This window comes from Eurosta solidaginis, chromosome 2 (genome assembly GCF_040869045.1).
Source record: "Eurosta solidaginis isolate ZX-2024a chromosome 2, ASM4086904v1, whole genome shotgun sequence".
In the NCBI taxonomy this organism is placed as follows: Eukaryota; Metazoa; Arthropoda; class Insecta; order Diptera; family Tephritidae; genus Eurosta; species Eurosta solidaginis.
The window spans coordinates 117,087,576-117,112,801 of record NC_090320.1 but is presented as its reverse complement, the minus strand read 5'-3'; the positions used below and the strand labels follow the sequence as shown (position 1 = coordinate 117,112,801).

Sequence of the window (25,226 nt, the reverse complement as noted above, 5' to 3'; positions counted from 1 at the left end):
TTTTTAACTTTAAATGAAATAATAAGTACTCTAGAAGAATAAAAACGATTTTTCTTTTATAACCAAAAATTACTAGTTTTTCCTTCCCCCAGCGGGTAAGGGGGTAAGAATATACCCGCGGTAGGTATGCCTGTCGTAAGAGGCGACTAAAAGACCAGATTCAAGGAGTGTGTAGCGCAACCCTTCAGGTTGCCAGCGCAATATATAGCTTCTCCAAACCTAATTGTCAACCTCACCTATCCGCGGCGAATCCTGTTTCACTAACAGACGAGGCTCTGGCGACCCCAAGCTCCTCATGGAACTTGGGGGTGGGGAGGGAGGGGATGGCCTGAAGGTTTAATGTGGCCACATAAATCGTTCCCGAGATGGTCGGGCTAGCACCTTAATGGTGCTGTGGTACCGGAGCGTACCGGATCTGTATCCGGCAAAGGATCATCAACCTTATCGCTACAACAACAACAACTAGTTTTTCCTTATGTATGTGCCGAGCGTATTACATGTAGTACACCCTACAAAATCGATTAAAAAATATTTTTTTTTAATTTATCTTAATTTCTGTAATATTTTATGTTAAAAGAACGGTATTAAAAAAAATTGTGCAAATTGCTTCACTAGCCTCCATTAGCAGCTTTGCCAGGCTTTAGTACCGGGATTATCCTTGCCATTTTCCATTTTTCGGGAATAATGAAGGATTCCAGAGACAGGTTAAAAACCTGTGTGAGGTATTTTATTCCCTCATCGCCAAAGTGTTTAGGCATTGGCATGGCTATTCCGTCGGGGCCTATCGACTTGGAGGGATTGGCCTTACGGATGGCTGCTTCAACCTCCGTGGGGATGATGGTAATGGGTTGGACGTCGTGTTTATGTTTATGAGCTCGTCTGTTAGCACGACGTCTGGCTTTGTATTCAAAAGAATGCATTATAAATTGTCGGCAAAACCCGCGCGCAAATTTCTTCGGACCCGATAAAGTTTTATCACCGAGCGCTATAGATACTTTATCATTGTCTTTAGTTGGAATAGACAAGGATTTAACGCTTGACCACAATTTACCATCACCCGCAGAGGGGTTGCAGTACTTTAGATGCTCCTCCCATTTGGTACGTTTATGTTCATTTACCAACCGCATGATATCCAACGCTAAGGCGCAGACTACGAGACGTCCTAGGGCGTGAACAGCAAGGAGCCACAAAAGATTTATAGAAGTTCCGTGGACGTCTGGTTTTGGGATACGGCACAGAACAACCTGTCCGATGCAACCATCCCTTACACGACACACTGCCAAGAGTATGACCGTCCTAAAAAGATTCTTATTCGGCAGATCCAGCAAACCATTTCTCAGGACTGGGGTCAGGAGACGGACCAGGATTGGGTTCGATACCTTCCCGGAGCAAGAGAATATGGAGCAGTCCCGCTGCAAGGAGCTGCTGGGAGGATGACAATTTGTGGGAGCGACACAACAAAGTAAATGGGGTTACACTGAAATGACAGTCCTTGGTCGGGAAAAATCTCGAGTCGCTTCAGGACATAGAACCGACTGCCTTGGGAAGCGAGAATTAGCGGTAGAATATAAATATATGATACTTATGTTATGGTAATGGGTTGGACGTCGTGTTTATGTTTATGAGCTCGTCTGTTAGCACGACGTCTGGCTTTGTATTCAGAAGAATGCATTATAAATTGTCGGCAAAACCCGCGCGCAAATTTCTTCGGACCCTATAAAGTTTTATCACCGAGCGCTATAGATACTTTATCATTGTGTTTAGTTGGAATAGACAAGGATTTGACGCTTGACCACAATTTACCATCACCCGCAGAGGGGTTGCAGTACTTTAGATGCTCCTCCCATTTGGTACGTTTATGTTCATTTACCAACCGCATGATATCCAACGCTAAGGCGCAGACTACGGGACGTCCTAGGGCGTGAACAGCAAGGAGCCACAAAAGATTTATAGAAGTTCCGTGGACGTCTGGTTTTGGGATCTAGCACAGAACAACCTGTCCGATGCAACCATCCCTTACACGACACACTGACAAGAGTATGACCGTCCTAAAAAGATTCTTTTCCGGCAGATCCAGCAAAGCCATTTCTCAGGACTGGGGTCAGGAGACGGACCAGGATTGGGTTCGATACCTTCCCGGAGCAAGAGAATATGGAGCAGTCCCGCTGCAAGGAGCTGCTGGGAGGATGACAATTTGTAGGAGGGACGCAACAAATTAAATAGGGTTACACTAAAATGACAGTCCTTGGTCGGGAAAAATCTCGAGTCGCTCCAGGACATAGAACCGACTGCCTTGGGAAGCGAGAATTAGCGGTAGAATATAAATATATGATACTTATGTTATAAAGGCGTTAACAGACTATAGCTATAAGTAGGTTCATGTTATACTAATTTACATGCGGTGGCACTACACCATCCTTCCAAAGGAAAGAAGGCTGCATCAAGTTGATCAGGCTTGATGCAATCATCATTCCGCTGTCAGGGCTGTACACTAATTGAACGAACTGAACGAATAACTTTTTAAATTGGTAAGTTATATTTTTCCCTTTTCTTTATTCGTTCAGTTTAATAAATTTGAGTGTTTGTAAACAAAACAAACAGTAATGGGCCTAGTATACTTACTTGAGGAACCCCAGAACAGGTGAAGAATGGTTCAGAAGAAGCGCCCTCAACTGTTACAACACAATTTCTGTTACATAAATAAGACTGGATCCATTTCAAAAAAACCGAATGAAATCCTAAACGAGAAAGCTTATAGATCAATAAGGAATGTGAAACTTTATCGAAAGCTTTTGAGAAATCAGTGTAAACGCAGTCCACTTGAAGTCCCGAAGAGAAAGATGCAATACAATACTCACTGAATACTGCAAGATTCGAAACCGTAGATCGATTTGAAACAAAGTCATGCTGGTTTGGCGAAATCATACTCTTACATACAAAGTACATTTTATCTTTAACGATAGTTTCAAAAAGCTTCGAAACCGTAGCAAGCTTTGAAATGGGTCTATAATTACAGACATCGTTCTTACAGCCTCCTTTAAGAATAGGACTAAATAAATAAATAAATGTAAGGCGCGATAACCTCCGAAGAGATCTAAGGCCGAGCTTCTCTTCCAATTTGCGTCGTGCTCCAATTGATTTTCCCTACAAATCGGCCGGACGGGACCTATATGTTTTATGCCGACTCCGAACGGCATCTGCAAGGCAGATGAGTTTTCACTGAGAGCTTTTCATGGCAGAAATACACCCGGAGCGCTTGCCAAACACTGCCGTGGGGCGACCCCGCTTAGACCAATTTTCTTCTAATTGAAAAGCCTTATTTCTAAAATTTTGATGTTGCTTTGCCCGCGGTGTGAACCCAGGGCATACTGTGTGGTAGGCGGAGCACGCTGCCATCACACCACGGTGGCCGGAATAGGACAAATAGAAGTAAATTTCCAATCATCAACGAAAACTCCAGTTGACAATGACAAACTGAAAATTGGTTTTAAAGGCACAACTAAAGCAGGACAATTCTTGAATAGTAGAACTGAAAGTCCATCAGAGTCCGTTTTCGCAGATGGTTTAAGTTTATTAATGCCAGTAATAACATCTTTAGAAGAGAGGCTAAGAGAACCAAAACTGAAAGTAGATTTGCAGTTATAGTTCAAGCTAGGCGAAAGATTGTTGAATTTATTTCTTAGGTTCTTTAACTTTTTCAAGTTAATGTTATACCACGGAAGTTTGTAAGGCCTTTTCTTTACAGCCGGAATATTTTTTAAAGTCGGACATTAGAGTTTTAAAAGTATGATAGCAACTAGAAGCATCAGGGCAGGATGATAGAATATCCCAGTCGTAATCCATTAAAGAAGCGTCGATTTTGTCATAATCGCAAGCTGCGAAATTAAAAGATACTTTTTCTTCAGGAACCCATGACGGGAATTCATAAAATTTAAAAGTAACGATCAAAGGCACATGGTGCTTATCGCAAGATGATATAGGAGAAAGGCATTCAGCTATATTGAATATCAAATTATCACTAATAAAAATTAGATCTAGAGTTTTATCCAACTTGTTTACAAAACTATTGACTTGTATCAAATTCAGACTTAAAAAAACTATCAATGAAATAAGATTCATGACCAGAGTTAACGTTCAATGGTGTAAGACCTGATCTCGAAAAGCTACCAGACCAACTAACATTACTTAGATTAAAGTCACCCAAGATACATATTTGATTATCACTTAACTTATTTACGACTATAGATGTAATATTGTCACCATGTAGACGATAGAGAAAATGTCCACTATTTGGCGCAATATATGAAAACGCAAAAAATTATGATCCATGCGTTGATGTACTCTTTACAGAAACACACAGTTGGTCAATTAGAGAATCATCATTCTCAAGTGATATCAAATAAGCTTGGTATTTCCCTAGAACCGCGATGAGGACACCACCACCTCTTGCTAAACCCGTTTTTGTCATATCTCTATCCTTACGATAAACATTATATAGGTTGGCATCAAAAAATTCGTCATCAAAAAAATTTGAATTAAGCCAGTTCTCAACAAAATACATCATTATCAAGATGCGAGCTAACAGCGCGAACATTTACTGATTTCGTTCGCATACCGGATACATTTTGAAAATAAGCATGCAATCCATTAAAATTCCCAGTAGTGACTTGGGATTTTGTCGTTTCTCCTCTTTTCGAAAAAAACGAAAATTTATCAAAAAATGAAATAGAAACACCTAGCTTATTATTGATGAGAGTTAAGTCTCTTGAATCGCAGAAATGCGGATGCTGTGCCGCTTCATGAAATCGACTATCTCCGTGATCTTCCCAGTTAATCTATTACAGTTTAACTGCAGAATTCTGAAGTTCAACGGGGGAGACGTCGTTACTCTGGGAGTAAGTGACTGGTGACTACGCCTTGGTTGTGAAAGGCTAGGACGCAACTGCTGTTGTGGCCCTGGGACTGGACTCCTTGGGCAAGCATTCGGGTACCCGGTGTATTTGTGTTTGCGGCCTGACAATATGGCGCTATGAAAGCCATCGGGGGGTTGCCGTCGCGGAGACCAGAACATCTAGGAAAGTGGCACCGTCCAAGGCAGAAGCTGCATTGGGCGGATGCCGCAAACATATATTCTGTGCTGGCAAAAGGAGGTAGGGACTAAGAGTCTGTTTCCCTGACATACACGATTGCTGCGGGAAAAGAGGGGAGAGAAGACGGGGGCAGGGTGCTGAAAGGTAGTGGAGGGCACTAAGGCGTAGACTACGGGGCGGCCTTGGGTGTAAACAGCAAAGAGCCACAAAAGATTTATAGAAGTTACGTGGACGTCTGGTTTTGGGATCTAGCCCAGAATCACCTGTCCGATGCAACCATCCCTTATACGAGACACACTGACAAGAGTATGACCGTCCTAAAAAGATTTTTTTCCGGCAGACGCAGCAAAACCATTTCTCAGGACCAGGGTCAGGAGACGGACCCGGATTGGATTCGATACCTTCCCGGAGCAAGAGAACATCGAGCAGTCCCGCTGCAAGGGGCTGCTGGGAGGATGTCAATTTGTGGGAGGGACGCAACAGTTTTCAGTTTTTAACTTTAAATGAAATAATAAGTACTCAGAAGAATAAAAACGATTTTTCTTTTATAACCAAAAATTACTAGTTTTTCCTTATGTATGTGCCGAGCGTATTACATGTAGTACACCCTACAAAATCGATTAAAAAATACTGGCTGATTATTCTGGCTAATTCATTGGTAAGGATTTTACTGGCTGATTACAACCTAAGCCTTGTAAAAGAAAAAAAAAAAAAGAAATGATAATTAAACTCGGGCAGTAACAGTAAAAATTGCGGCAATTGGAAGACCTCAACAAAACACACATTGGAACGATACAGAGAAGATCAGCATGGCCCCTGCGCAAGGATGACACCGAAATCGTGAAGCCTTCAGGACTAGCAGCTAATAATTATAAGTATGATACGTATATTAGCTTAATTTTGACAATTTAAAAATTATTTTTAAGCAGGAAAATATTCGGGCAACCTAACGGCTGCCTATTGACAAGCAAAAATTATATTTTATATAATTAACATTAAAAACCAAGGCCAGTATAAACATTTGAAAAAAAAAATATATAAAATAAAATTATAGAAAGATGATTTTAAAATTATGGAAAGACCAAGGAAAATTAAAACTTATGTAAAAGGCCCACTTGAGGACCTTAAAAATTAAATTAAAATTGTATATGAGGAAAAAACTCTAATTTGGTTGAAAAGTCGTTGGAAACTTATTGAGATGCCTGGGGAACAAACAATATGGAATGTTAGAGACCCACACGCAACAGCAGCAGGTGGGAAGTCAAATTTATGGGAAGAACAGATTAAAATATTGAAAAAAAAATGTTTAATAAAAAAAAAAAGAAAAATAAAAAAAAAATGTTTCTTCATATTTTTTTTACGATGGGATGCCAAGAATCAAAAATAGAGAAACCAACGGCGAAAGTTGTAAACTCAGTCCAAGTAGTAGACCAAACTGAGGCACTATATACTATTAAGATCATGCTTCTAATCATCTGCGTAGTTAGTTGCATCAGTTTGTTTCTGAAACTCTACTCAACCCATAATAAAAAACGATATGCCACCCGCGGTTTAGATAAGGTTTAACTAAATTTTAACTGCCATCCCCAATGGGCAAATGGGAAGATATCGTTAAACTACTCATAGAACAAAAAACGATAGGAGAAAATCTTACAATGTATTAATAAAAAATACAAAAGTAAAGGCAGAAACAGTAGTAAAGCATCTTAAAATAATAGTTGAAGCATTTAACAGAATAGGAAAAACAATCCAACAGTTAAACAGTAAACTAGACGGCAATCGAAAAGACCAAGCATATCAAATTTTTGCCAGCATTAGAGACAAATTGGTGTCCCCACTGGCAAGACATGATATAGAATTCATAGTACCAACGAGTTTCAAGAAGGAAATAGAAATATACTTTAGCACATTCCTGCTGGAGGCAGCCTCCGATTTAGAAGAGGAACCAGAAGTAGAGCAAAAAGAAGAAGATAAACAGGAACAAAAGGAAATTTTAATAGAGACACCAAACTCCCAAACAAGAAAAGACAAAATGGCACAAACCACAGTAGAATTCTTAAAAACGGCTTCGTCAATTCTACCTGAGTTTGATGGTAAACATGAGAACTTACATAGCTTCTTAGACGCACTAGATATCCTAGAACAAATTAAGGATACTCACGAGACCATAGCAGTCTCCATGATAAAAACTAAGCTCAAGGGAACAGCTAGAAACTTTTTGAGGACTGAAAATTCAACGGCAAAACTCCTAAACGTCCAACAGCGCAGTAAAACAGCTAACCAGTATACTGCCGAAATCGAAAAATTAACAAAATCGTTGGAGGGTGCTTACATATCTGACGGTCTTGCACCTGATTTGGCAACCGAATATGCCACACAGTCAGCTGAAAAGGCTATATGTAAGATCTCGGCTAACGAAAGAGTTAAATTGATAATGCAAGCAGGAACGTTCACATCTATGAACGAGGCTATTTCAAAATTTACGAATAGCTGTACTGAAGTCACGGGAAACTCAAATACAGTGTTACGCCTGACGCGCTCACAAGGTAATTTCCGAGGTAACTTCCGAAGAAGCTACCAAAATAATAATTATCGAGTTAACCAAAACCGAAGATATTATAGTAATTCTAACAGCTATAATAATAATAATAGTAATAGACAAAATAATAATTTCCCCAGACGCAATTTTGGAGGTCAGTCAAGATCATCTAAGCAGAGTAACACGAGCAATCTCCGTAATATAAACCAAAAGGAAAACCAGCAAACTCCACTCCAACAGTAAACTCCAACGGTAATAAAGTATGTACATTCAACTTGCATCTAAACAGCTCCATATCTTCCAATACTACTCTAAATAAGTCAACTTCAACGTTCCTGATAGATAAAGGAGCGGATATCTCAATAATAAAGAAGGGACAAATTAACATTAATGTCACGATAAATAACTCACAGATCACAGATTAAAAAGGTATTGGCCGGGGCATAACAAGTACACTTGGAACAGTAAAAGCAGATCTAACAGATGATAGTCTTTTAATACGACACAAATTTCACATAGTAGAAAATGATTTCCCTATCCCAAGTGATGGAATTTTGGGACTCGACTTCATTAAAAATATAATTGCATTTTAGATTATAATAAAAATGGGGACAGCCTAATACTACGACCATACGATTACCTAGAAGATATAGTTATACAAATGACAAATAACCCAACAATCAATAGCATTACAATACCTGCAAGAGCCGAAGTAATTAGACAGGTTCATATTAATAGTCACAATAAGGAACTATTAGTACCTCATCAAGAATTGACTGATGGCACTTTTGTAGCCAACACGATAGTAAACTCAAATCAAGCTTTAATACGAGTAATAAATACAACAGATAAACATGCAATCATTCAAGATTATGACATAAAAACAGAAAGTTTAGAGGATTATGTAATAATTGAAAATACACCTCACTGTAAAGCTAATAATAAAGAAAACTTAGCAAGATTGAATACAAATTTCCCACCATTCGCTAGTACATCACTCAACACATTATGCTCAGAATTCGTTGATATATTCTCATTAGAAACAGAACCAATCACGACCAACAATTTTTACAAACAAAAGTTGCATCTGAAAGATAACACTCCTGTGTATATTAAAAATTATAGATTACCCCAAGCATATAAGAATGAAATAAATAAACAAGTAAATAAACTAATTCAAGATGATATTGTTGAACCATCAACCTCAGAGTACAACACCACTATTTTATTGGTACCTAAAAAATCCCTTCCGAGCAAAGAAGAAAAAAGGTGGAGATTAGTTCTTGACTTCAGACAAATAAATAAAAAATTAACACCTGATAAAGTCCCTTTGCCTAGAATAGATGATATTCTGGATCAATTGGGAAGAGCGAAATATTTCTCATGCCTAGATTTAATGTCAGGATTTCACCAAATAGAACTCAGCCCAGAGTCAAGAGATATCACATCCTTTATAGCAGATAACGGTACTTATCGTTTCAAAAGATTACCTTATGGCCTCAAAGTAGCTCCAAACTCATTCCAGAGGATGATGACATTGGAATTCGCAGGTCTGAAACCATCACAAGCATTCTTATACATGGACGATTTAGTCGTATTAGAATGCTCCGGAAAACATATGATTAAAAATTTACGGGATGTATTCTCCACATGCAGAAAACACCATTTAAAATTACATCCGGACAGCTGTCTATTTTTCAGCCAAGAAGTTACTTATCTTGGACATAAATGCACAAGTACTGGAATTTTACCAGACCCAAATAAATTTAAATCGTTCAAAATTACCCAACTCCTAAAAATGCCCATGAAGAAAAAAGATTTGTCACATTTTGTAATTATTATAGAAGATTCGTACCAAATTTCGCGGAATACGAAAGGATTCTAACAAGACTTAGTAAGAAAAATGTAATTTTCAATTGGACAGACGACTGCGAGAAATTTTTAACTACCTAAAAATGCATTAATTACTCCAAATATCCTACAATATCCCAATTTTGATATAGAGTTCTTTATTACAACCGACGCAAGTGGTTATGCTTGCGGTGCTGTGCTAAGCCAAGAATATGAAGGAAAACAATTACCCACTGAAATATTTAAATTTATAAAACGAAATGTTTGTGGTTTGAATGTCTGAACATCAATTAATTTATTAAACAAATTCTTTCTCTTTTATAGATACATTCTTAACCTACACATTCATAATTACCTTAATACTAAAAATATGTACATTTGTATTAACACTAATCATGCATGTAAATTTGTATACACGGTATGCATACATGTAGATTTGTAAGCATGGTATGCTTACCTGTAGATTTGTATGCATAGTCTGCATACATGTAGATTTGTATGCACGCTATGCATAGTCTGCATGCATGTAGATTTGTATGCATAGTCTGCATGCATGCAGATTTGTATGCATGCTATGCATATATGTAAATATGTATGCATTCGTCAGCAAATCGATATTCTGTCTGGTTAATTCTCTTGATTGGTTGTATGTAAATATTTTGGTGAGAAAGTAAAATTGATAATAAGCAGAATTTATTATTTGTGAACAGACAAGAGTTTCATATTCGGCATTCCATTGATGTTAGGTAACCGCTGTGTTAGGTCAATAATTTGTATAATATTGTAATATGATTGAGCTGTTAAAAATGTATTGCATAGGAGTTCATGGTGCGTAATGCCGCAAAATGTATTTCATTGGTGGGCATATACGCTTAATGCTACACCATTGCCTATGCCTCAAGATCATTTACAAAAGGCGAAATAGATAAAGCCACGATCGAAAAAGAATTGGCGGCCATACATGGGGCAATTATATATTTTAGGCCATATGTTTATGGCAGAAAATTCACAGTGAAAACGGATCATCGACCTTTAACGTATTTATTCTCAATAAAAAACCCTTCATCTAAATTAACTAGAATTAGGTTAGATTTGGAAGAGTATGACTTTGGGGTGGAGTACATAGCCGGGAAAGAACATTACGTGGCAGACGCTCTGTCACGAATAGATATCAATGATTTGAAAGAAATGTCAGTACAGGCACGTAAAATAATGAGTCACGACAAGATCGCAATCTAAAAAGAATTCCAGTAATAATAGTAATAGAAATGAAAAGAAGAAAAGTCACAAAGAGAACCGTATAGTATACGAAGCGCTTAATAAATGTGAAGTAAAAAGACTAGTCCAGCTCGTTTTCGATCCTCCGAAATTATATTTCAAAAAAGGGAAGAAAATTTGTAGTGAAATAAATATAGATAATCAAATTGTTGAGGCGAAGATTGACTTAGGCCAATTGTTTATAAGGCTTATGGAAAAAAGCCGGCAATTTGGGAATTAAGAAAATACAGTTGTCCTTAGGAGAAAAATTGTTTAATTATACTCGACTTGACACATTTAAGGAAATAGGTACCAAAGTTCTCAAAAATTTAACTATTGCATTAACTCCGGAGGTAATAAAAATAAAATTTATAAAAATTTAAAAGAACCAATGATTTTGACGGAAACACCACCGAAGGCGTTCGAAACAGTACAAATAGATACAATTGGACCTTTACCAAGATCATTAAATGGAAACGAATACGCTGTCACTTTGATATGTGATTTGACTAAATACTTAGTTGCAATTTCTATACAGAGCAAACATGCAAAAACGGTAGCCAGAGCCATATTCGAAAATTTCATTTTAATTTATGGAAGTATGAAAACAATAATAACGGATATGGGATCTGAATATAAAAATAGCTTGTTTGAAGAACTATGTAAGCTTCTCAATATTGAGCACAAAACATCTACGCCGTATCACCACCAAACTTTAGGCACTGTTGAACGTAGCCATAGAATTTTCAATGAATATGTGCGTTCATACATATCCATTAACAATGATGACTGGGATGAGTATCTTAAATATTTTGCATATTGTTACAATACTGCCACATCTACAGTCCATAACTATTGCCCATTCGAATTGATCTTTGTCAAAAAACCCCACACTTACGAATTTTAACAAGAAAATACGCTAAGCCCATTATACAATTATGAGGCTTACGATAAAGAAATTAAATACAGGTTACAAATGGCACAGGATAGAGCCTTTAAATTAGTAAAAGAGGCTAAAGAAAAACAAAAGATTAGTTATGATAAAAATATTCACTATAAGGAAATAACTATAGGAGATGTAGTGTTAGTAAAAAATTAAGTAGGTCATAAGTTAGATAGTAGATATAAAGGGCCCTATAAGGTAGAGAAAATCGATAAAAACAATAATTTTACTCTAATACCCTATAAAGTAGAAAATATCGATAGTAGAAATAATGACACTTTAATCCCATCTAGAATAGGAAATGAGGATAAGCAAAAATTTCCCAGTAACATAGAAAATAGCAATATCATAAATAATAAGAAAATAATAATACACAAAAATATACTTAAATTAATAGAATAAGTAAATTTTCAACCTACAAATATAAAATACACAATATAGAATTAATTTATACTTAACTAAATAAAAATAGAATGCTCATGCATTCTCCAAATGCATAAGCATTCTGAAAAAAAAGGGAGATGTAGTGTAAACAATTTTAATGCCAAAAAAGTAAATCAGTTAATATGCTACCCTGTAACAAAAAGAGTCTAAATTTTCATCAACACAAAAAAGGCATCTGCTAATTGTTGCTGACATAACCATTCACACGATTTAATACAGGTGTGTGTACTAGAGATATACGCCGCCGATAAACGCCGCCGCCACCGCCGATTAGGGTCGTTTTTCGCACGCCGCCGCCGAATGTCAACAATATCGGCGCGGCGGCGTCCGGCGCGTTACTATATTTTCTACTCGTTTAAGACTGTTTATGCCATTTATTGTTCATGTCGAAAATTGGTCGGATATGGTCGAAAGTGGTATCAACGGATGCGCATAACTGCCAGTTAAAGAAACTAAATCGTTCTAAATGTTCAAAAGTTATTTAAAAAAACAGGCGTTTTCGATGTTTGCTTAACACGGACTTTCCATCACCCAATTCACCAAGTTATTAAAACAAAACACTAAAAGAAAAGTTATATAATAAATTTATATGCTCACTTTGCATATTTTTTTTTTTCAAAAAATTAATAATGAACAATGAATTCAAATAAAATTACCCAAGGCGTTTCAAATTGTTTTCAAATTGTCCTCAATTTGTAAAAAAACCAAAAGACCCAAAAAAGGTGCCGATTTTTTTTGAAAATATTATATTGCGATTGGCTGAAAGAATAATCGAAATCAGTGATGCAAAATCCTTTAGCAGGTTCTAGGGGCATAAACAGTCCATTGAAATGATTCTTACCTCATACTTAAGTTGAGGATATATGTATGTATGGGAAGGGTTTGAAAAATCGTTTGGGCTTACATTCAAACATCTGTTGTTTATTTACGAAATTATACAATAGCGTCTGAAATTTTAATTTTGATTTTCACACTTCATCCTTCAACACCCAAGTCTCCCGGTTTGTCATTTGCTAAAGTTGGCGGTCCTATCCAAAACTAGTCCCTCGGAGTGAATTACATTGATTATAGCCTATCAACCAAGTTTAAATATCAACTACACGTTACGGATCCTTTTACAAATGTGAATACGTAGGCACATATATTTACCAGGTGAGGCTTTTTCCTTCGCAAGAACACTCAAAGTGGTGAAGCAAAAGCTTTCCGAAGACAGTCGAACTAATGAGTGCTACTATCCTAACGTAGTGGGCATTCGAACTAGTCTGAAAACTGAAGCTACGCGGTCATCCATAATGAGCTGTTATATCATAAGGCCGGAAAACAGCAGTAAACGTTTTCAACTTAAAATCGGGCGACTTTCATTCTAAAATATCGTTTTGATTTAACGATGACTATTGAAATCAATGTTGTAGACACAAACGTCTGCAAACTTTGGTCTACATTTTAAAAATTTTATCCAGGGTCCTTATAAAATTTTAATCATGCAGATGCGCCGAGGATTATACGATTTTCACCCATTACGCAATGACTTCCACTTAGATTGCTTATGATTTCGAAGGCGGCATCCTTGGCCGAATAGTCACTCCCTAACGTTTCATGGCGTTTCTCTGGTGCAGCTCGGCAGCATAGCGCGACAAAAGCATCCGTTAGAAAGTCTTCGGGGCTACACCTAGAGCTTCTCGGAAAGTGGATTCGACGAAGGTATGAGTTCGAAGTCGCAATCTATAGCTTCTGTACTGGCATATGGTGTGAGGGTCAGGAGGCGTGGTAGCGACTGTATGTAGGGATTGCTACTGTTCGCACATCGGGAATTGTAGCTCTTAAAAACAGCCGAAAACACTGTAGGCGCCCTGTGCTACGAGAGTCATGAATATTAAAAGACCATTAATAGCAACCGTAAGTCGCCTTTGTGAGTGACCGCCAAGGAGCCACAAATGATTTAAAGAAATAGTGTTCGCGACGATTATTAGGAGTTAACCGTAGGTGAAACTACGCTTTGTACGAGATATGCAGACAAAAGTGTGGCTATTTTATGTATCTCTATTTCTTTTCAGCAGACGCAGCAGTACCAATTCCAAAGACCGAGGTTAGGTTCGAAGCTTCTCTGGAGTAAGTGAATGAAGGACAATCCCTCCGCAAGGAGCCACCCCTGAAAATGTCTGAACGGTCTGCGATATCTTGAGGCAAAAACCTCGGATCTTTCCGAAACGGCCAACACGTTGATTTCCTTAAATACATACAAACAAAACCTTTCCTAAATATTATTTTTTTAATAGAAAAATCAAGCTTATTAAAGTAAGAACACCGGCGTACGCCGGCGCGCCACCTACGCTGCCGGTATATAATAGAGCCCACGCCGCCGCCGCCGATAAAGCGATCGGCGTAAACCTCTAGTGTGTACAACGCACGACCAAACCAAATTTGCATTCCGGTTGCATTTCCCACAGAAGTCACAGCTCAAAACAGATGTGCAGGTACATATTTTGTGTCGAGTTGTATGTAGTATGTAAGTATGTATGCTTAAGGTAAATATGTATGTAAGTATGTATGCTTAAAGTAAATATGTATGTAAGAATATGTGTAGAATAATTTAGTATAAATAAGCTGACAATATTTGAATAAAGAAGCATTCGCTCATTGATGTTAAAAACTCACAAAACCAATTACTTAATTTTAATCTTTTATAACGGGTCAGGGTGGTAAATGGTCATCAACTGTATTTTTTTGTCGTTATCAGTCACTGTTTCCACCGGGTCAGTTAATATTATTTCTAATGTTTTTAGCATGTCATTTCCTTTGGCTTTTAGCTCGGATATGGAAATATGTTTAAAAATTATGTCATCTTTTGGCCATTATATTTTCTTAAAGTGCTGACTGTCGGCTGCCTTTTGCAACCTCGAAAGCAAATCATCTAAATTCAGAGTTTCGTTAACAGTAGCAACACTAGTTAAAAAAATGCGTTTGGATTTAATATGCGCAAATATAAGAACATTAAAATTTGTTTTATTTTTATCATAACATATTTGTGATCTTATTTTCGGTATTTTTTTGGAAAATTCGAATTCGAATTTGTCATACACCATAACTTTCTCTGTTAAAGTGTGACTTTCATTGGTTGTATTTGGTTGGAATTTTTTTGTCATTGACCGAGTTTTCATTGCCAGAATGTGTTTAGATTCTTGTTTTAAATCAGAAAATGAAATTCGCGAAAGTGCATCAGCTGCTATGTTGGTTTTTCCTTTGATATATTCGATTGTGAAATCGTACTCCGCGAGTTCTAGCCTGATTCTGGCAAGTTTTGATGTTGGATCTTTCATGTTAAAAAGATAGACCAGTGGTCTATGGTCTGACCTAACCGTGAAATGCGTTCCATATATGTATGGTCGAAATTGCTTAATAGCGAAGTAAATCGCTAATAGTTCTAGCTCTATAATAGGCTTGTTTTGCTCAGACTTGCTAAAGGATTTAGAAGCGAAATGCACTGGTAAATCGTTGCCGTCATGGAGCTGGCTTAGTACTGCGCCGCAACCTGTTTTTGATGCATCGATTGTTACAATGAATTTTTTTGTGAAGTCGGGTACTGCAAAATTTTTGGTGAAATCAAGGCCATTTTTGAACGTTCAAATGAATGTTTGCATTCATCACTCCAGAAAAATTACGCGTTTTTTTGACTTAGTGCATTTAATGGTGCTGGTAGTAAAGCAAAGTTTGGGTATAAACCTGCGATAGTAATTCGCGAAAGCAACAAATCGCCTACAAGAACCCTTATCTGTCGGTATAGGGTAGCTTTGAATTTTGTCAATTTTTTAATTATCCGGTGAAATTCCGGTTGAAGAGCATTTGTGACCTAGGAATGTTACCTCGTATCGAAGGAAGTTACATTTTTGTGGATTTAGTTTAAGGTTACATGTTCGGCAGGTATCAAAAACTTTCTTAAGATTTTTTAAGTGATGTTCTTCGCTAGATCCAATGACAATAATATCGTCAATTTTAAAAAATTCTTCATTCGGAGAAATTCCCGAAAACGCTATGGACATTATTCGTGAAAATGAATTGGGGCAACACTTAATCCAAATGGCAAAACCTTCCATCTAAAAGCACCTCGATCAGTACTAAATGACGTGATATCGCGCGAGTCAACATATAGTGGAATTTGATGAAATCCTGAGAAAAGGTCCAACGTGGAAAACAATTTTGCTCTGCCTAGATTATCAAAGATATCATCAACGCGGGGCAAAAGAAATTTATCAGCTATAAGATTTTTATTAATAGCACGGAAATCAACCCACATTCTGTAAGCTTTTTGACCTTCACTGCTTTTTTTGGAACTAAAATCAGAGGACTGTTGTAGTTTGAATTAATTTCTTCTATAAGACTATTTTTTAAAATATTTTTTACTTGATTATCAATTTCCTCTCGCTGCGAATAGGGTAATCGGTAATTCTTCATACAAACTGGCGTGGCATCCTTTAATCTAAGTTTTTGCTCATAAAAATTATTTATTGTCATTACGTCATCCTTTAATGCGAATATATCCGCGTATTGAAGGCATAGGTTTAATAATTTTTCTTTTCCAGTGCTAGGTATTTGCTGCGTCAGTATATTTGTAAGTACGCTTATGCGTTTTGCATCTGCGGTTGTTTTATTAATAGAATAAACATTGTAGTTGCTTAACATTTCTGACTGAACGTGACAATTGTTCACTAGCTTCACTTTATCTGTGGTATTAATAATTTTTAATATAGGATTGCTACTGTTGGCAATACACCTTGCCGTGAAAACGCCGTCGCAAATTTCCTGCAATTCTATGAATAGCACGGTACACGTCACAACTAGGTGGTATGATACATGTATCAACGTTTGTACTATGTAAAATTGGAATCTCAAATGTTTGGTTATTTAACCAAAACGAAAGACGATCATTTGCGTAATTTATGTTGCATCTGTATACCTTGAGAAAATCTTTGCAAGAATGGCATCAGATGGGATGATAAAATTGTCTGGAACATGTAATGTACGTTTAAAAAAGTAATTGGATGTTGTTAAATTTGTTGCTATTTTTCCAAGTCAACACTGTACCTGATGTGACACCTGTTATGTTTATTATATTATCGGTGTCCATGGGCGTATCTTTATTTAAGGCGGAAAGTTTAATTAAGGAGATGACTGCTTGTGTGTGAACAAGAAATTTGCACCATTTGTGTAGTTTAAGTTTAAGCAATATATGGACACTTCGCCTTGTTTGTTGACCGCATTTACTCGGTTTGCTCCCTCAGTGTTCGCTCCTGAGGGGCTTCCGCGTTTAAACTACGGACATTGGTTTGTCTATTTTTGTTGGTATGTCTTGAATTATTGTTATAGTTGTTATTGCTTCTGTCGTTAGGAAATCTTTGAGTTTGTCTGGTACGAGCTCGAAACGGCAATACCTGTCTTTTTTGTACTTCATTGTTCTGTTCGACGATTAATTTTGCTACAACATCTTTCGGGTCTTTAAAATGGTTTGAGGCACGGATTGATTTAACTAAGCTTGATTTGGCATTTAGTCGGCAAACGTTGACAGTTTGCTCGACTGCCATCTCGTGAGCTTTTGTTTGTCTTATGCCTTCAATGATTAAAGAACGTTCAAGAGCCTCTGATAGTTCTTCTACACGTTTACAAAAATCCGAATAATTATTGTTGCTTACATGTAGGGCTGTGATTTTGCCTGCAACAAACTTTGAGTTGTCACGCTTTATTCGTGCTCGTAGGGAAAGTTTTATATCGCTGGTAGATGAAATACTCGTAGGAAGGGCTCCTCGAGCGTTTCCTTCCAGTTTAGATTTCAAAAATGATATTAGGGTGGGTATTAAGTTTTCCTCAGCTAAACTTTCAACAAGATCTATTTTATCGATAAACGATTCGAGAGCCAGTGGGTCCACGGAATAATTTTCACGAATTATAGACGCACACATTGTTACAAATGATTTTTTTTTTTTTGCTCTACGGTAGCCATATTTGAATTTCTAGAAATACTTGCGTTTGGTTCTTTAGTGAATACGTATTGCTTATCTTGGAAAGTAAGTAAATTATCTAAATTATCTAATGCGTTTAAGGAAGCGTGCCGTTTAATATTTTTTCCGGAGACTTGCACCTGATTCGTAATATTTAATAATATCTTCCCGCAATAATGAAGTAAAATCTTGTGGAACCTTTATTCTGCATTCTAGCTTAGCAAAACATTTGATAAGCTGCTCTCTACGACGTACTATAATATCGTTAATGGATTTTATGTTAACACTTGAAATGTTTTCTAAGTTTAAAGTATTGCATGCGGGTTTGATGGGGCTTGACCCCTCCTATGGGTTCCGCTAGGCTGCGTTGGACTCGTCGCGGAATTCGGGTATGCTTGCCTTTCAGCACGAACTAGCTCGTCGGATATGGGTGGGTTTTATTTTCCACAGTCCACGCAGCAGCCGAAATAGAGAAAAAAATTCATACCCTTTAGTGACACCGAAGTAATCACTCCACCCTCGTAGCATCTGACCAGCCACGGCCAATTAGAATCATCAACCCCCTTCTAACTCTCAATACCCCTAACTGTCCTTGTCCGTCCTCTTCGTACCACCTTGTCCAAGTCTCGGTTCGCCTTCTTTGCATGAGGCCGGCCAATCCGCCCCTCAACCTTTTGCCAATCTAGGCCCTTGTGGATGGCCCCTAAAACTCCCTACACCCCATATTCATGAGTCACTCACCACACGCATGCCCCCTTACCACTTCCCCATGTCATCCCGCCCGTCATGACCCCGTCAAGGAAATTATTCACCACACACGAATTTTGTGATTAACAATTTAACAAATTCATCTTTATTCAACATTCTTATTTACTTAATAAAACGATTTTATATTCCATTTCGGTGCAATTTTTGCGCAGGGAATCAATGGAGCCAGGGGTCATCCATCTCTAATTCTATCGCAAACCCTGAAAGCTTACCTTAGGACGTCGTAATGTGTGCCCTGGGATACAAGATCGAACGTCTGCGTTAACTTAAAACAAAACCCTATCTGCTTCCAAATTATTCTCTGCACCTGCCTTGCACCGTTCTTTCAAGATAATTTTCAATATACATTTAGTGAAATCTTCTGCTTCTTTTGTCTTATGCTTTCCTTACGAGCTACGATCTAGTAGAAAATATGCAATTTGAATTTCTTTAACATGGAAGAGAACTACATTTCCATCTTATATGTTATTTGTTACGGTTCTGGCATTAAATTTTTCTTCATATTAACCTAAACTTCTTTTCAATTCATATGATCGCGACAAAGGATCTTGACAAAGAAACTTATGATACATTGAAATCCGAGAATCGGAATTAGCTTATGGCATATTGACTATTAAAATATATCTGCATGTAAGCATTGACCTATAATCTGATGACTAATGAGTATATAAATCAACTCAATCAATTCTATAATTCATATTTACATGAGATTTGCGTGTCTGTGTGGATTGAGCCACATCCTGTCAAACTTGCAAAAAAGTAGATTAATCAAATTCAAATGGTATGTAACCACGACCCACTATTACTTATGAAAGATTTATGAAATTCATATGTGAATGCCTATCTTTCTATACGCTTTATAAACTATCCGGGAGTGTACCGAAGCCACTGTGCTACTATGAAGTCACCAAATCTTCATTCTGCCTGCAAGTGGAAGTCCCCGCTCCAGTGAAACATCTAATAGAACTCCTAGTTGTTCGCCAATGCGCAGATGACATCAAACGAAAGCATGTGCGCGTATACATTTACTGCGATTTTCTTTTATAGTTAAATTTCTTCGGATATTCACCTAAGACTTCTATTCTCCTTGCTGGTTATCTCCTAAAAGAAAATGTTTACCGCGTTCAGGTTGCTTGCTGTTAATTCAGAAATTTAGCGTCTGAAATATTGAGCTTTTTGTTAGTCGCCTGTGCGCATATGACCCCAGGACACGTTCACGACCATGGTCAAACAGGACGGACAAGATGCATTTTTAGGTCTCTTTGGCTCCATGAGCCTATGATGGACTGCAGTTGGCGAACCTAGTAATCTTTTGACGCTTTGATGACACAGGGTTTGTTTTCAACGGTTGAAAGCAATCGCCTAGCCATCGACGCTCACCATGTCAATCTGTATGGTCGTGTCTGGTGCGCTTTATCCGAGGTAATGTTTGCATTTTTCGCTGAGGAAACATTAATGCAACACAGTAGTACCGACTGATTTGATATTTTTTTCGAACATGATACAAACTGTGGAAAGGTTGAACTTTATGACAACTTTTAGCTTTTTGTGGTTAGCAATTCGGCATGTTTGATTACTCGTCAAGGTGCGAACTGCTTCAACCTATGAAGTTGAGTCGGATACAAACTTTTTTATCGCGCATATGGTTGTTCACCACTAAACTGTCGTAACAGGGCGAGTCAGCCGATGCAAGGCGTTGCATGGTGGGCTCGAGAAACGACGAATGTTACGCCCGCATATCTTTAGCATGGAAAATGCCTTTGGACTTGCCGCTCATATCCCCCAGCTCATACAAGCAATTTCCCACTGGTCTCAGAACCATCGCCTTCACATATTTATTCGCAAGCTTCGCATTAAAATCGCGCGTCGCATCACTCTGTCTAAAACTTCACCTATAAACTACCTGCCCGGGTCTGTATGTGATGGGCCTGGCCCGCGTGTTGTACACTCTTTTGCCTTTCTCGTATGCGAGCTTCAAACTATTTCTAATTTTATCCCTCAGAAGCTTCAAGCGTATGTCCCGCGGTACAACCTCTACTTTGGAATCGTTAGCACACTGCAGCCTGCGTTGTATTTCGTACGTCTCTCCATGCTGCACCATGGATTGGCCGAAGACTGCCTTGTAGGGCTCCGTTCGGATCGCCTCGTCAACCGCGCTCCGAAGGGCAAAAGCTGCTTTTGAAAGAAGAGTATCCCAAGACTTCTGATCGGTTTCATCCATATAGGACCTAATGATGGCCAGCAAGGATCGGTTTATTCTTTCGGACGCGTTAGCTTGGGGTGAATAGGCGGCCGTACGGATATGTTTGACGCCATAACCCTCAAGGAAATCACTGAACGCCTCCGAGACGAACTGTCGGCCATTATCCGAATGGATTTTTTCCGGCACACCGAAGATGTGAAAAATTTCGTTTTCTAAGTACCGGATTACCTCCCTCGAAGTCGCATTCCTCACTGGCTTAACAAACATGAATTTTGAATAGTGGTCGAGGACAACGAAAATGTATGAATTACCGTCACGAGATCTAGGATATGGGCCACAAAAGTCTATATACAGTCGCTGGAAAACTCTCTCTGTATGAACTCGACTTCCCATGAGCGGTCGTTGTATCGTGTTTGTTGCCTTGCAGCACTTGCATACGTCACAGTTCCGAATAAACTCATTGACCTCGGCCACCATTCCGGGCCAATAATACCGCGCGCAAAGCCGATGAACGATCACGATGATTCATGAGCCACTTACATGTGATCCGTAATAATGGTGAACCGAACTGCGTCTTTATACGGCCGAAATGTCTGCACGCTCACTACCGCCGCCAGGCATTCCAGTTCCGTCATCGTATAATTCCGTTGCGCGGAATTCAGTTTTTGAGAAATGTAGGTGATCGGTCTTTCATTGCCCTCATCGTCCAGCTGGAGGAGCACCCCTCCGATTCCCGTGGTGGACGCGTCACACTGGACATAGAAAGGCTTTGCGAAGTCCGGTTTGACCAACACTCTCGGCGATACCAGCACGTTCTTCAATTCTTGGAAAGCGGCCACAGCTTCCTCCGTCATACAAAACTCCTTCTTCTTCCTCAGACAATCCGTCAACGGCGACGTGATGATAGCAAAGTTCGGTACAAATCTCCTGTGCCACCTTATCAGTCCCGCAGTTTTTTGAACGTCTTCGGTACGGAAAACTGCACCATCGCTTCCAGCTTAGCCGGATCCGTCCGCATCTCTCCCTGACCTATAATAAACTCTAGGTATGGAATCTCCTTCTGGCAGAACTTTGATTTTTGCACATTGATGGTCAGTCCGGCCTTCGAGAGGCAGAAAAACTTTTTGGACCCGTTCAATCCTGTTAACGTAGTTTTTGTGACTTGGCCTCCATATAAAAGCAGCGTGTTCCAATTTAGAACGAACAAACGCCGTGTACAACAAGTTGAGAGTATAAGGGTCACAAAAATTTTTACTATTGCGCCTAACAAATCCAAATACCGAATAAGCTTTCGAAATAATGTGACTAATATGTCTATTGAAAGAGAAGTTACTAGAAAAAATTACACCAAGATCTTTAATTTCATCCAAACTTTGTAATAGTGAATGGGAAATGTGATAAGATGTCAGCAAGATATTACGAGTTTTCGCATAAGTGACTTTAAAACACTTTTTGATATTTAAAGAAAGCCGAGAATTACAGCACCATACTTCTAAGCTATCAATGTCTTTCTGAAGCTTAACAGCATCATCCGGTTTTGCAATTTTCGAAAATACCTTTAAATCATCGGCATAGAGTAAGAACTCAGCAAAATTGAAGCAGCTGCTTATATCATTAATAAACAAAACAAACAGTAATGGGCCTAGTATACTTCCTTGAGGAACCCCAGAACAGGTGAAGAATGGTTCAGACGAAGCGCCCTCATGCGCCACACAATTTCTGTTACATAAATAAGACTGGATCCATTTCAAAAAAACCGAATGAAATCCTAAACGAGAAAGCTTATAGATCAGTAAGGAATGTGAAACTTTATCGAAAGCTTTTGAGAAATCAGTGTAAACGCAGTCCACTTGAAGTCCCGAAGAGAAAGATGCAATGATATACTCACTGAATACTGCAAGATTCGAAACCGTAGATCGGTTTGAAACAAAGTCATGCTGGTTTGGCGAAAACAGACTCTTACATACAAAGTACATTTTATGTTGTTGTTGTTGTTGTAGCGATTAGGTTACTCCCCGAAGGCTTTGGGGAGTGTTATCGATGTGATGGTCCTTTGTCGTATACAGATCCGATACGCTCCGGTAACACAGCACCATTAAGGTGCTGGCCCGACCATCTCGGGAACGATTTATATGGCCACATTGAACCTTCAGGCCATCCCTCCCTCCCCATCGCCAGAGCCTCGTCTGTTAGTAAAACGGGATTCGCCGCTCGAAGGTGAGGTTGACAATTGGGTTGGAGAAGCTATATGTTGCGCTACACAACCCCTTGAATCCCAAGTACATTTTATCCTTAACGATAGTTTCCAAAAGCTTCGAAACCGTAGAAAACTTTGAAATGGGTCTATAATTACAGACATCGTTCTTACAGCCTCCTTTAAGAATAGGACTAAATAAATAAATAAATGTAAGGCGCGATAACCTCCGAAGAGATCTAAGGCCGAGCTTCTCTTCCAATTTGCGTCGTGCTCCTATTGATTTTCCCTACAAATCGGCCGGACGGGACCTACATGTTTTATGCCGACTCCGAACGGCATCTGCAAGGCAGATGAGTTTTCACTGAGAGCTTTTCATCGCAGAAATACACCCGGAGCGCTTGCCAAACACTGCCGAGGGGCGACCCCGCTTAGAAAAATTTTCTTCTAATTGAAAAACCTTATTTCTAAAATTTTGATGTTGCTTTGCCCGCGGTGTGAACCCAGAGCATACGGTGTGGTAGGCGGAGCACGCTACCATCACACCACGGTGGCCGGAATAGGACTAATAGAAGTAAATTTCCAATCATCAACGAAAACTCCAGTTGACAATGACAAACTGAAAATTAGTTTTAAAGGCACAACTAAAGCAGGACAATTCTTGAATAGTAGAACTGAAAGTCCATTAGATTCCGTTTTCGCAGATGGTTTAAGTTTATTAATGGCAGTAATAACATCTTTAGAAGAGAGGAAAGAGAACCAAAACTGAAAGTAGATTTGCAGTTATACTTCAAGCTAGGCGGAAGATTGTTGAATTTATTTCTTAGGTTCTTTAACTTCTTCAAGTTAATGTTATACCACGGAAGTTTGTAAGGCCTTTTCTTTACAGCCGGAATATTTTTTAAAACAAAGTCGGACATTAGAGTTTTGAAAGTATGATAGCAACTAGAAGCATCAGGGCAGGATGATAGAATATCCCAGTCGTAATCCATTAAATAAGCGTCGATTTTGTCATAATCGCAAGCTGCGAAATTAAAAGATACTTTTTCTTCAGGAACCCATGACGAGAATTCATAAAATTTAAAAGTAACGATCAAAGGCACATGGTGCTTATCGCAAGATGATATAGGAGAAAGGCATTCAGCTATATTGAATATCAAATTATCACTAATAAAAATTAGATCTAGAGTTTTATCCAACTTGTTTACAAAACTATTGACTTGTATCAAATTCAGACTTAAAAAAACTATCAATGAAATAAGATTCATGACCAGAGTTAACGTTCAATGGTGTAAGACCTGATCTCGAAAAGCTACCAGACCAACTAACATTACTTAGATTAAAGTCACCCAAGATACATATTTGATTATCACTTAACTTATTTACGACTATAGATGTAATATTGTCACCATGTAGACGATAGAGAAAATGTCCACTATTTGGCGCAATATATGAAAACGCAAAAAATTATGATCCATGCGTTGATGTACTCTTTACAGAAACACACAGTTGGTCAATTAGAGAATCATCATTCTCAAGTGATATCAAATAAGCTTGGTATTTACCTAGAACCGCGATGAGGACACCACCACCTCTTGCTAAACCCGTTTTTGTCATATCTCTATCCTTACGATAAACATTATATAGGTTGGCATCAAAAAATTCGTCATCAAAAAAATTTGAATTAAGCCAGTTCTCAACAAAATACATCATTATCAAGATGCGAGCTAACAGCGCGAACATTTACTGATTTCGTTCGCATACCGGATACATTTTGAAAATAAGCATTCAATCCATTAAAATTCCCAGTAGTGACTTGGGATTTTGTCGTTTCTCCTCTTTTCGAAAAAAACGAAAATTTATCAAAAAATTAAATAGAAACACCTAGCTTATTATTGATGAGAGTTAAGTCTCTTGAATCGCAGAAATGCGGATGCTGTGCCGCTT

The 25,226-nt window shown here is 38.3% G+C and overlaps 1 protein-coding gene and 1 pseudogene across 2 annotated transcripts in view; one reads left to right on the top strand and one right to left on the bottom strand.

Moving 5' to 3' along the window:
• Positions 1-25,226, bottom strand: part of gus (gustavus) — a 336,617-nt gene that overhangs the window by 237,412 nt on the left and 73,979 nt on the right. The window lies entirely within an intron of this gene.
• On the top strand, positions 5,850-5,950 carry LOC137242955 (U6 spliceosomal RNA; annotated as a pseudogene).